Source organism: Stylophora pistillata, chromosome 2 (genome assembly GCF_964205215.1).
Source record: "Stylophora pistillata chromosome 2, jaStyPist1.2, whole genome shotgun sequence".
In the NCBI taxonomy this organism is placed as follows: Eukaryota; Metazoa; Cnidaria; class Anthozoa; order Scleractinia; family Pocilloporidae; genus Stylophora; species Stylophora pistillata.
In genome coordinates, this window is record NC_142520.1 from 34,417,074 (window position 1) to 34,431,405 (window position 14,332).

Sequence of the window (14,332 nt, forward strand, 5' to 3'; positions counted from 1 at the left end):
ATTTGTGAAATGACATGTTCAACCCACAGTTTTGCACGAGGGGGACTGATTCAATTGTTTTTCTTTATTCCTTCATGTAAAATAAAATCTTTTTTCAACCCTGTTAAAACACAACAAACAGCCATCGTCTCATAGGACCCAAATTTAATAACGTATAGACATTTAAGATTAGATAATAAAGCTATCATTAATTTACAATCCTAAACTGCCACAGATTATAACAACCATTAGGCGTAGCCACTTCCTTTATCAGATATCAACTGTTATCAACACTGAACATAATTATAGGAAATACATATTGCTGTTGCAAAGTTTGGCTCCTCAGTCTTGCTTTAGAACCTAGCTGCAACGTCTGCACGGAGAGGGAAACTTTAGTAAATACTGATATAGTTTCTAACTGAAAATTTAGCCCAATATTTTTCTTCTCGATTTAGGATTGCTCTCTTCGAAACTACAGTTTTCCGTGTCGAACCAGGTCCGAGCCGAAGGCCTGCAGTGGCTCCACTGAGGCCTCATTCATATGGTTTTGAGTACCCGAGACAACCCTCCACCCGAGACAACGGATCGTTTATATGAAATTTGACATCTGCTGACCTCGTTTAGCCAGGCCAGATTACATATTCCACAGAGTAACGGACGACAGGAAATGAATAGCTGTAAAACGCACAGGCTTTGGTTGTAGCGTTCGCACGCATTTTCTGTTCGAGTTGTCTCTTCTCCTGTGGGTGGAACAAAGTTGTTTACATGAGAAAAAGCTGCCCACCTGCCAGGGTTACCCTACCTGCCGAGAAAAGATGGCCCACCCCCCACCCCTAAATTGCCTGGCCTACCCGAGCCGAGTTCACAAACTCATGTAAACGGTCGGCTGAATTTTGTAAAGACGTCAGTGAAACGTTAGCTCTCCCCAGGCAACTCAAGAGGGGGGAGGAGGCCTGATAGCCTGATTTACCTACTAAAATGGTGGCATCTCAACATTTGAGAACTGTTTTTATGGAGACTTGAGTTTAAATAAAATTCCCCTTAAACATAGAGTCAGTCTCTTTGCCCAACTTGGTGAATGAAGTTGCATCAAGTCTATTACCGCTACTAAAGGTAGGAACCAGCTTATCATAAGATCCGTCACAAATCTTTGCTGTCTTCTTGTTTTTATTATTATTATTATTATTATTATTATTATTATTATTCTTGTCTGTTTGTTTGTTTGTTTTTTTTTTGCTCGAGTTTTCTTTTCGATTCGGTGTGTTAGGAATAGTTTCTGATCAAAATTATTAGTGCACATCTTGAAGGTGACGCTTGGGGGGTAAACCGTAAATTCCGACGTAAACTCACATAAGGCCTATCATGGAAAATACATGTTGTAAAATAGTCTCTTGGTAAGAGACAAGCTGAAATACCAAACAAAGTGAACTGAAACTGTAAACTCACACTCGTTTAATCGCTTGGATTGTAGTATAACTTGTTAGACCTTACTTGACAACTAAACTGTTCAAACTGCATGAAAAATGGTAACTGCCAACGAAGTTATTGCTCACTTTCTTCTAGAATGACCAGGTTAGAACTGACAGGAGATTGACAGTCATTCATCAAACCATAGTTAATAGAGGGTCCCCTCGATTAACTATGATCAAACTTTCACCCATTCTCAATTTATGCTTACGCAATGCCTTGCGCAGTGCCTTGCGCAGTGCCTTGCGCAGTGCCTTGCGCAGTGGGTTGTAAAGAGATGATTAGCATAAGGACCGACGACCAAGTAGACACTAAAATTCTTTTTCATGTTAAAAGTTTGGTTGTCCTTCTTGGGTTGCCTGGCCAAAATAAACTAAAGTGAACGAGGTAAATAATTGTAGGTACAACTTTATCGAAATACGTTAAATTTTAACAACAAGTAATAACAATTTCTAACATGAGTAAACAGTTCGTTTTTGGAGAAGGGTCTAACGATGATAACGCCTACTTTTCATAAATTAACTGGAAACTAGCTAGTATTCAATTCGCACTATCGCAGTAACATCTTACAAGTTGTGAAACAATTGCGTCAATAAAAGTATTATTAGTTGAACAACTTTGGTTTGGCATGGCTTCAGTGAAAGTAGCAAAAAGACATCAGATCATGGAGCTAAATCAGTAATTCTAGAGATTCCAGGAAGATTTAGCATAAGACTAGTATTAGGTCAAAAAGAATCAGGACTGAAAATTATTACTTAGCTTCTCAGGTTGAAGAACATTTTTATATTGCGCCTCTGGAAAAGGGTAAATCTTGCTTGAAAGTCAAATCAGTTTTAGCATATTATGCGAACTCAGTCATTTCCGTTTGCACTTAAAACCATACCAGAACTAATCTCTTAACTGCCGCAATTAATTGAAATAAGTTATTCCACGCGGATATACCCAAAAGCCAATCCCGAATTCAAAGCCCTTTCTTTGATATAATAATTAAACATTGTCATTCCAAAATAAACCTGAGCAATCTTTAAACTACTTGATGTCAACGGTCAATGTATGCAACACCTGCTTAATAAAAAGGTGTACAGTAATATTCTAGGGATACTATGGCAAGTTCACAAACAAAAAACCAAATCTAATTGAATGTTCACAACTTTAAGTTAGTTCAACAGTCCCGTTATCTTATTCTCTAACACAATACAAAGTTTCGCTCCTCATCCCCGCTTTCGAATCTGGCTGAAACTTCTGTGCGGAATGAGAACTTGAACTATCCAAGTAAATTGTGAAGTTCGAACTAAGGATAAAACTTAAAAATAAAAGCTTTCTGTATCGAACCAGCCGCACTAAAGCAAAGTACGCTCGAGGCCAACACTGGCTTTACCGATTTCAATTTTCATCATAGTAAAAATGTGACAATTCAACATCTTAAAACTACGTTATACTGGTAGATGAGTTGGATCATTATCAATAGCTGGGAACAGACCCTTACATAAAACTACCATGACATTTTATTCAAACCCCCTTATGTAAATCGTCATCGTTACATAGCGACAATATAAAACCCCTGGATATAAAACCCCTGGATGTCAGGTAAGGTTCCAACCTTCACGATCGACGATCGACGATCGATATCAACATCTGCACAGACCCCTAGATGTAACATTTTATGTAAAATGGGGTTAACAGGCCTACACGACTCCCCAGCGCGTGTTTAGAGTAGCCTATTCAAAGTTTGGCCCTAACGAGTATGTCTTTGGGCGACCGTCCCTTTTGAAAGATACGAGAAGCGGATTTTTGTATATTGAATTTTTCTCTTTTGACTCGCATAACGGACTTCGCCGAAAAGAAGAGACTGCTTGTAGTCTATTATGGTTTGGTAATTTTTAACATCTAGCCTTAGCGCAATTGACTCTCTTTATTCATTTTTATTTCAAAATCTGAGAGTGAGATAATTTTTTTTATTCTTAAAATGTGAAGCCGTTTTTTCATCTTGACAGGAGACTTATTCGCCTCTTTGCATTTAATTTTCTTGAGAGCTTTGTTGTGCATCTTTGAATTTTATTTTCTTGATCTTCGGGTCAATCGCTGGTGGGACTTTTTTTTTTAATTAACAAAGCGTAGCGATAAGTTTTGTATTGGTTTCTTTTCAAATGAAACTTACAAGGCATAGTGGTTATTAACTCGAGGCTAACCCAAACAACGGTTTTACACTATTGGTGAGCCTCAGGCTTTCTCTGTAAGAGGGTTTATTTAACTAGATAAATGTCCTTCCACTGTTAGCTTTAGGCCCGCATAACGCTGTTCAGAAAAGTAAATGTTTAGGTAAACAATTCAGCCAAACTGAGGATTGTTTAGAACGCATTTCTGTTCAACAACGGGTAAACTTTGTTTAAATAGTCTTACCTATAGCATTTCCAGGCCGCACAGAATGTGCTTTTTTTTAAGACCTTTTGTGTTAAATAACTGATGAACACGATACCCGCCTCAAATAGAATCTGCAATTGCAAATGAACACGACTCAGTTTCCCACGTATTTCCAGCTGCAGTAAATTGACCAAGATATATGTTATTCTAAACAGCGATTCATTTTCCCAATCTGATTATACTGGTTACTCTTATAGAGTAGAGGGCTAGAAAAGTTTTTTAAAGTATTTTCTTTCGCATGGCTGAGTTATACCATTAGAATCAATACAAGCAGTATAAGGTCATAGAGTAACTTAAGTTCGTTCCATCCACGCAGCATCAAAGGTAGCGCAGAGTAAAATCCGACGCTTGTGAGAAGCTGCAACCCTGCTTGTAAATCCAAAAAGAAAAACTGTTTGGCGATACAACTCTTTATATGACCAATACCTTATTCATATTACTGTAAAGTAATAGTTGTCTTCAGCGGCGCGCTACAGCCTCTTCCTTTTTGCCGGGTTGTGTTTGCAATATATCAGATTTTACATCATTATATTTACAAACGACAGCGACCATTAGCAGAATTTATTCGCTCAAACGGTTTATGAATTAGCTATCATTTGACAACAGCGAGACTTCAGCGAGAAGAATAAAGGTCAGACTTTGAGAATTCAGAGAAAAAATTGAAACTTTGAAACCGATGTAGAAATCGCCATGAGCGAAATTGTAAGACATACCGCAAAAACTGAAGAGATTTCCAAAATAGGATGGAAAGCTTTTCAAGACAATAGGTTTCTCAAAGGTACTTTTCGCTTCTCCTAGCAACGTTGTAAAAATTTACCAAAAAACGTTAGAGCTGGGGTTAGGCCTTACACTGGCTTAATGCCAATAAGAGTAGAATGTATATTACTTACCTGAGTGAGTATAACAGCTTTCTTTCAATTTTCAAGATCGATGTCTAAACCGTTGTAAACGAAATGATCCCTGAAACTTAATCGGAAACGATATCGCACTCAGTATTGTAACATGATACCAAAGTTTGAAAATCTCTTACTTCCATCTGCAAAGTTCCCTTGAACATTTTTGGCTGAAATCCATGCAGAGTTTTTATGTTTTTCCCGAAGGTAGGAATATAATATTGCTGTTGCAACTCAAATAAATGGGAACAAAAAATCTTTGTTTCCTATTCTTACTTGCGTATTTCAAAACTCGTTCATTTTCAAGTTTTCAAGAAAATCTGTTTTTTTTTTATTTATTTATTTTTTCTAACCATTTTCACTGCATTACCGCAGTAGGGTAGGACTAGAACGGAACATATGCGAACCATGTGAGTAGTCCACCCAATAAATCCCACCCATCCCACCCCAGGGGAGGACATCCATCACACAGTAATCTCGTGCGTGGGAAATTAACGTCTCCTACCCCTAATCCTGTAGGAGACGGGACCTCCATTTATTCGTCCCTATCCGAGAAGACTAGAATATCTAACCATTACTTGATGTTATAGAAAGGTAGCATATTCTTAGTTATTTTAAGACCTTGAGTGTTGGTCCGGTCATGGCTTGAACCCTCGACCTCCCGCACAACAGTCCAGCGCTCTATCCATTGAGCTAACCGGGAGGCGGTTAATGTAAATAACGTAAATTGGCCACCGTACAGAGTTTAAATGTTGAAGTGTCGAGCGTTAGCCCTTCGTTGGAGCGAATGGAAGAATTGTGTATTGTGTGGGTGTGTTTCTAGGCAGAAAATGGAGTTACGCATTTTTTGGTGACATGGTAACGAGAACACCGAGAATATATTTGTTGACTGTAGGGCGTTCTTTGAGACTGTAGGGATTAAGAGTGCCCATTTGAAAGATATTTTTTTTTCAGTTTTGCGGCTTTCTAAACTGCCTAGATATAAGGAAAGGCCGCAAACTGCTCTGTGATGCTTAAAAACATTAGGAACATCAAAGTGAGATTTTTTAAGGTTACTTCCCACCTTCATAGGCCGAAAATTTCGTTTCTTCTTTTATTGGACTAGATTGAAGTTAGACATTTTACTTAACGTTTACAAAAAGAAAAATTTTAAAATCTCAAATAGCGCCCGACTTATTTGGGAAAATTTATTTTCAAATAAAAGTTAATAAATCAGGAGGGTGTCATAATCGCGTTAATGGGCGAACCCCCTAAGTGAATATTCGCGGCAATTTCATGTTATTCGCATATTTTGTTTATATCGCGCACTTGACAAAATTCACACGCGAAAGTTCTCTGCCAGTGAAAAGTCTTTTCTCATGGATAAAAAAAAACAGAAGTCAAAATTAGAGAGGAGTCCCTGGGCAAAGAAAAGTAAAAAACAGGCCCAAATTAAAGAGGAGAGAAATTACACCATTTTGTCTCGAATCGCATCAATAAACCTACCTGAGTGAACACATTTAAGCGATAAGGGTATTTCTTAAGCTGTCTGTCGATTCGCTGTTTTGCTTTTCAGCAGTTTCACTAGCTTTACCCTTTTTGCCACAGGTTTTTTCTTTGCCAATTTTGCCCATTATTCAACGTTCAACAGAGCGAGAAAAAAAGACCTGACTGCTATGCGATACTTTTCCCGGGAAAATCTTGATGTATCGTCATTGACGCCAGGAGGTCCCGTCTCCTCATTGGTTCGCGGTTTCAGCAGGTGAGATAATCTTCAGGTGTGGCGCTAGTTGTTTACAAACCTTTAGGAGCTAAAATCTCGCATTTGATTTTGGGAGATATAAATCCACTTTGAGCGAATTTATTGGGTATGTAGATTTGACCGAATTTGCCAAAACATTCCATGGATAATGACAAACGAAAGTCTGTCAAGAAATTTTGATCTTTGAAATAATTTTCACATTGGGTCCATTTACGCAACACGTTTAGCATTTTTTATGCTACTCTATTTTTAGATGCGGATATATCTACACAACCAATCAGAACATCGGAATGCCTGACATACTTTTGTTGATTGATGCCTTGTGAATAAGACTGTGCCGCCACTTTGCTCGTGCAGCGAGATCCGATACTCGATAAGTTCAATAGAATGACCCTCCGTCGTTTCACGCCTAACCGGTTCCTAAGACTCCCAAAATCATTAAAAAAGATTGCCTAAATTATATTTTAATAGTAAACTTCGTGTATTTTAAAAGCTTCTTTTGATGTATAGCTTGTTAGGGTTTTCTTCATACTAGCGCGCGTACGAATTATTTTCCAAAGGACACCCACGAAGCCGTGGGAAGTAACCTTAAAGAGCATACTACTTTAAGAGATGGATTGAACGTCATATCCCAGCCCATGGATTAATTAAATGGAAATCAAACCAAACAACTAAACAAACAAAAATGCAGACAAGTTGGCGGATACAGACAGGAGGACTGACAAAACCTTTGAAGAGATTCTTTTATCGCTATTTTTCATTTTCCCGGCAACTACGTTATGTGCCAAGCTGAGATAGACAATTTAGAGCGTGTTGTTAAAAGATAACCATATTTTTGGACACAAACGCCGGAATTTTTTTTAATGTATTAATGCAGAGAGAAAAGCACGTTAGATTTTGCTGTTGTATTCCGTTATTTTGTTAAAAAAGAACATTTTTTTTCAATAATGATGATAAAAGAAATTTCACTTGCTCTGGGAAGAAAACAGCTTTTTTTCATAATAACGATAAAATAAATTTCACATGCTCTGAGAAGGAATTACGAATGATAAACATGCAACCTCGCCCACCAACGTCAAAGAGACCTGACTATCACCTCTCAGAAACTCATCCTGTTAAGCCTAAAGGATATCGAACCTCTGCTAAAAAATGACTGCCCTCAAACATTTCAGAATGATGGTTTAACATATTCAGGGAAAGCCCCTCAGAAGTTAGATACGCTCGTTGCGTCAAATCCTACCTGATGATTCGGTACGATCCTGTTTTAAATAACTTCGTTTCTACGTGCTTTAAAACTTGAGTCCCAGATAACTCTTTGAGAACAATTAATATTTTATATCATGGTTCCAAATTTAAAAAATATTAATGCATTATGAACAATCATTTTTTCATCAGTTTAGAGAATGGAAGGTGCTCGATCCTCCATCAGTGAGGTTTCTATTATAGGAAAGACCCCATGCAGACACAGACTGCAACCCGACTTACAACACCTGTGCGGCTCGAAGTTAATTGAATCCTGGAGATATCACTTCTCTGCAGCAAAAAGAAGTACGATAAATCATGCAATGTGAACTTTTTGTTCTGGTACTATTTATTCTCTAAAAAGTATTTTTTGACTTTACTCAATTATCAGCAATTGAAAGAAAAGTTGCCTCAAAAAGTGAACCTCATGATTCCTTTCTGTCAAAAACTTGCATGACGCTATCAATTTCTTTTTTTAAATGCTAATGTTATTCTTAAAGACTACCCCCTGCACTCAACATATTCCGAATAAATCAAGTTCCCGCATGACATTTGGCATATTTTTTCTTTCATTTGATCTGTTTCAAGGCACCACAAAAACGTCAAAACCTTTGAAGGAAAATAGATTTAAAATAGAACTCGACCATTATAGCGTTAAAACAAATAGAGGCCTTCTCTGGATGACCATCAAAGTTGATATTTTAGAAAGCATACTTCTAACTATTGCATTTGAATCTTCCCTATGGCAACATCGTAGTTTTTAATTTTCTTAATGATAGAAATTTTGTTCATGTTTTACAACGGTGCGATTTTGGAAAGCGATATTTATGATATTTCACCGCCACAATTGACAGAAAAAAAATTACTAAGGAACAGGATTTCTTATCAGTGAGAGAATGAATAATGTGCAGCACATGGCTTTGTAAAGTTAAGCTGAGATCAAAGGGACTTTTCAGTTTTCGTTACTTTTTTTAATGCTGTAGCTGTGCAAGTTTTACAAAATGATGTTGACTTGCTTTTTTCTGTTTTCGGCAATAACTCTGAGTTAGATTAAGAACTGGTCTAAAATATCTCTTGCGCAACATTAAAGAAAGAAAAGTGTTCCAAGATATTGCTTTGCACAGAGAATCGTAAAAAGCTGTAGAAAGTCGATAATAACAAAGGCCATCATGATTAAAACCCCTGTTATTCTCTTGCCAAATTTCAAACTTTTGAAGGTTTTCTGTCACCTGTGTGGAGTATTTATGCTACAGTCATTTCTAATGTGCTGCATTACAAACTAGAAATTTGAAATGTGATAGAGAGAATTTTTATTCTAAATCAAAAAGTTGTTTGATAAAGTGTGATGTAAAGGTCACGTTTTGAATTTGTCGATTTAGAAAAGATCGAACCTTTCTCTGTAAGTTAGACATTTGCAGAAAATAACAAAATGTGAAATCTAGGCAAGGTATAAGACACTCAAATGTAATCGCTGGGACTTTTAACTTTCAGGAGCAGGACATTATCCCATCTTATTTGATCGGAAAATTTAATTTTTTTTCTAAAAGGAAGAAGTAGTGTTTTCCAATTAATTGAAATGTACTTTTTCATTCTAAGAGCGTTGATTAGTGTTAAAAAAAACTGGCTTACCTTTAACCCTTTGAATGCCAACCCAGGTGCATGCCTCGCAACCAGCGGCCATATTGGATTTTTCATAAAATAATTTTACTCAACAATTTGAGCCCTTTGGCATTGTATAACTCTTTTTAGTAATCAATCTTGCACTACAATAGTCAATACATCAAATATGTATTTTTATTGGCTAGGTTATTACAACCTCTATGCCAGTGTGGTTGCATTTATAATAAAAAAACAATTTGATAAAAATGATTTTCAAAAACATCTTATATAACAGATTTCATTTCTTCTTTGTACTCCCTTATAATGTTATTGTTCTCATAAAACCACAAAGTTCAATAAAGTTAAATTGTTCCCAGGTCCTTTGAAACAACCACGGATAAAAACCTTGAACGACCGAGAAAAGAAACAAAATGCTTGTCAGAGGACGTATATATACGTCCTCGGTATCTGAGGGTCCTATTTTAGGACGTATATATACGTCCTTGGCATTCAAAGGGTTAAAGATGCAATACCTTTTATGTGGAGTTTCTTTGTGTGTGTGTGTGTGTTGTGTGTGTGTGTGTGTGTGTGTGTGTGTGTGTGTGTGTGTGTGCGAGAAATTTCATACATCTTAGGGACGCTGTCATCAGCATTTCTTGTCTTATTGCCGTAGTTGCAGTCACAATAGTCGAAAGGAAAAAGTTATCAATAATTAATTTCTTGTCCCTGTTTAGTTCTTGTGAATGAATAACACTGCTTTCTTCAGTCTTGAAACGGTTTAGGATTTATTTGTAAATATCACAAGTCTTCGTAGCAGCAGGAGTGTCTGGAGTGTTGCTTTGGGTAGAACAGATATATATCTTACTTTGTTAAACTTGCCATCAGCCGTGGGAAAGTGAAAAAGGTTATTAAGGATTCTGTAATGATGAAAGGAATCCCACGCAACTTTTAGGGGGAGAATGATAATAAGTATTAACATGTTTTTGTTCCACTCAATGCGTGCAGTCGTGAGTGCCATAAAGAAGTAGTTATCAGCTTGGATAAAATATTTAGTTTTACACACATCAAACCTCTACAAAGGTTTCTACTTTTATTCTAATCAGTTATATGATAAATTATAAATTACTTCATGGACACGAGTCAACACGTCTCTGTAGTTTCATTAACTTAGACAAAAAAAAAATACGTACAATCCATTAAATGAAATAAATCAAAAAGGCGTCCTGCATTCGTAAAATACGAATACGATTACAACGGCGTTTCAAAGAATAATTCAAAGATATTTATAGAGTCTCCACAATCAATATTTGTCGGTTGCAACCAAAGGTGCAGCACAACAGTCATTCGAAAAAATGGTGCTATATAAATAATTACTCACCCGTTCCTTTCATGTGCTGGGTAGAAAAAGGAGACTCGCAATACTCAATTTACGCACCGTTCAGCCAGCAGAGTAGGCGTCTTATTTGGGCGAATTAACGCAAATAAGCGCGCGATCGTTTATTCAACCGGCCATGTTTAATTTGGAGTTAGAGTCGACGGTAGGGGGAGGGGGCGGGAAGGGGCGAAAAGACCCTCATCCCGATCCTAAGTTTTTACTGTCGCTTATTCCCTTGGTACTAATTTCTTTCCCTACCCAGCCTTCCGCTCCCATTCAAATTAAAGATAACGGTCATAGTTTTCACTAAGAAAATACTCAGCACTCGCTCGCACAAATTACGCCTCCTCTCTTTGAAATACCGCAACACCGCAAACAAAATAGAACAACGTATATGTGCACGATCCTTCGCAGTAAAGCACTATTTAAGCAATAGTGAAAATCAGACCTGAAAAAAATTCAGGCCTGTACGGAATTCGAACCACTGACCTCTGCGATACTAGTGCAGCGCTCTACCAATTGAGCTAACAAGCCAACTGGGAGCAGGCCATCAAATTAAAAACAAACAGTGCATCACCGCAAGAAATATTGTCAACACAGTGACACCGCAATATAGTCTCAGTATTTACCTGATCGGGTTTCACTCATCTTTACCATGGCTTCTCTCTACTGGCCTTTGGTTGGCCGATGGTGCGTGTGGTAGCCGGGTCCAGAGATCAAGTTAAATATAAACGAACACGGTCAGGGGTCAATTACCTAGTTTTTATTAAAGACTAACTCGAGTGTATCGCTTATAAAATGAAAGAATGAAATAACAGTTGCAGCACCGAAAATGTTTTATTTTGCCGAACACCGTCAGTTTAAGAATTACAAACATCTTACACTGTAATGTTTGATATCAACGCAACGCCGTTATGTGAGATGTTCTTCACCGAATACCACATTTCGAAAAAAAGGGTCAACACCGCAACACCGCAAACCCCAATGTCCTACTCCTTGTGAGCTGTTTTAAATTTTCTTTAAAAAATTAACCAAGAACTTAGACAAAAATCTAGGGCCAAACAAAGTATGTCACCGAAAGGAAAGCATTTATTCGACTAAGCCGTATAGCCTCCATATAAAGGCGTTCTCGAATATGGCGTTAGTGACCTCCAAATGGATCAGCTGCCGGAAACCGTATTGATATTTCTCGCTTAAAGAGTCAGGTCTGTAGAAACATTCTGCTAATTTAGTTTGCGCGTGTAAATGTAGAGCTAGAATAAGATATTGTTTGAAACTAAACACAAATTATTATTAAAGGTTTTGAAAGTACGCCTCACTCCATTACGTCAAATGAAGGCTGAATGGCCTCAAAAGAGTTCATCATTTATATGAACTCATGAAAAAGCTAATCATTGAACATGAAGTCATTCAAGAAAAACCTTCCTGATGACCTTCAGCCCTAAACAGTTAACCGTCAGCCGTCAACATCGGAAACTGAAAAATTAACCGTCAGTCGTCGTCGGAGAACCCCCTCATTTTGAGACCTTCTAACAACAATGGGGAGGTTGGATCCCATCGTTGATTTGTGCAACTTCTTGAAAGAGTTGCGGCTGAAAATGCATAATGGCTGTTTTGATTTGGTGAAGAGGTTTTGGCGATATATGAGGAAACAAACGTTAGGTTTGGCGTTTCTGTCTCAGGGAAGGTTAGTTCTGCTGCGCCACCACCATAACACGAGATCCATTTCGTCATTTTGTCATATACATTCTTTTTAATTTAGCTTACCTCACTATGCAAAGTCCCTCACCTCTTTTCTTGTCTTTCATGAAATAATATCGTTCAGAGTCGGGGACGAACGAAGGACAATTTTCCGACCATTTCCCTTGGGGCTAGAGTTCTTAAATGAGGCAGAAAAAGAGAAAAACAACGGAAAAGGAGACTCGGCATCAGCGCTGTCACGATACGCTTCACTGTCCGAGAGTGAAATGCAACAAATTTTGACAGAAAGAGACTGGTAAAACCAAACAAATGACAAACTGGTCTGTTTCATCCTTCAAAGGTTTTAATTTCCGTTTTAAAATTGTTAAATATATATATACAGTTGTTCTCGGAAATAGTAAAACTCACGGAAAAATTGTCTGCAAAAGTACAATCACTTCTGGTATTGTTGTCCGTTTTTCGCGTCGGCCAATTCCACCGGCTATATTATAAAACAATTGATTTGTGCTTTTAGCTGTGCACTATCGAGTTATGGAGCACGTGGGAAGTTTGAAGAGCACTCAAGAAGCTAGAGTTGCCCTCGGCTATTGCCTCGGGCAACTCTTACGCTTCTTTCGTGCGCTACAAACTTCCCACGTGCTCCATAACTCGTTATAGTTCACCCCTAAAATTTCTCCGATTCTTATTGGTTTAAATTGATCAAGTGACGCGATAGTGTTCATCCGTGGAGAGATACTATTTAAACAATAGAGTCTTTCTGTCGAGAAACTATCGAGGAGCGCTTCTCGGGCAAATATTTGTTTTAAGAACATCAAATTTCCAAGGGGCAACTATCAGCCAATAGTTCCTCGACAGAAACACTCTATTGTTTAAATAGTGCACCTAAAGCCTGAACCATTTGTTAAGTTGTGTTTAGACTGTTTCAAATATGAGTCGAATTCTAGTTTTGCATTTGAGACACGCGTTCCGTTCACTTCGAAAAGTAAACACTCGGCCTGGTATATCTTCAATTCGTAAAACCTTCATTAGCATTTATCTTCCTCGTTTTAGCTACAGGTATAGATAAAGAAATAATTAAGTGAGATTTTCAAATTTACCCTGAAGATTTAATTTGTGAAAGAGTATAAATATTAAAGCGAGGTATAGTGTTACTGAAGTAAACGATACAGACATTAATCTAAGATTTCCCCAAACAAAGTAATAATTGACTATCAGTTTACTACATTATTGATCGTTTTATATTTTTATTTGGCAAATGCTTTCAATACTGATAATTATTACACGACTCGGGCAGCCAGAGGGCCAATAACTAAAATCAACCAATCAAAATGCTCTATTGCCGGTCCAATATTCTCTAAGTATTGGACCGGGCACAGTCCCGAATGGTCCCGAATAATACCGCACTTGTGTCGCTTTGAACTTCAGTCGTATAATAAATCTCTTATTAACCAAGCTTGCTCGGGACCGTACAGGAAGAATATCGGCCCTCAGTCTTTTTTGTACGGACCTCGCTGCGCTTCATGAACTATTGCTTAAATAGTGCTTGATTGCGAAGGATCGTGCACATATACGTTTCATAACCGAAGTTCATATATATGTATTTCATATGTTTGTTGTTTGATTTATCATCTACGGGTTTATGTCGAATTAATTTGATGGCCTGCTCCCAGTTGGCTTGTTAGCTCAATTGGTAGAGCGCTGCACTAGTATCGCAGAGGTCAGTGGTTCGAATACCGTACAGGCCTGAATTTTTTTCAGGTCTGATTTTCACTATTGCTTAAATAGTGCTTTACTGCGAAGGATCGTGCACATAAACGTTTCATAACCGCAGTTCATATATATGTATTTCATATGTTTGTTGTTTGACTTTTCTTTTTTTAAAACAAACATGAGAAGTACGAATAAACAACTCTT

At 37.6% G+C, this 14,332-nt stretch overlaps 1 protein-coding gene across 3 annotated transcripts in view; it reads right to left on the bottom strand.

Annotated features, from left to right (window-relative positions):
- The window catches only part of LOC111345147 (uncharacterized), a 251,351-nt gene extending 241,482 nt beyond the window's left edge, over window positions 1-9,869 (bottom strand). Inside the window, exons 1-3 of one of the 3 annotated variants that reach the window (XM_088747241.1) lie at window positions 9,373-9,869; window positions 4,758-4,833; window positions 3,847-3,938 (exon numbers count right to left, since the gene is read on the bottom strand). The gene's annotated coding sequence lies outside the window, so the exon portion shown is untranslated. Of the gene's footprint in view, window positions 1-3,846; window positions 3,939-4,757; window positions 4,834-5,381; window positions 6,174-7,741; window positions 8,644-9,372 lie in introns of those variants that run through there. The other 2 variants (XM_088747240.1, XM_088747239.1) reach the window with 2 other exon arrangements.
- Between the last annotated feature and the right edge of the window lie 4,463 nt (window positions 9,870-14,332).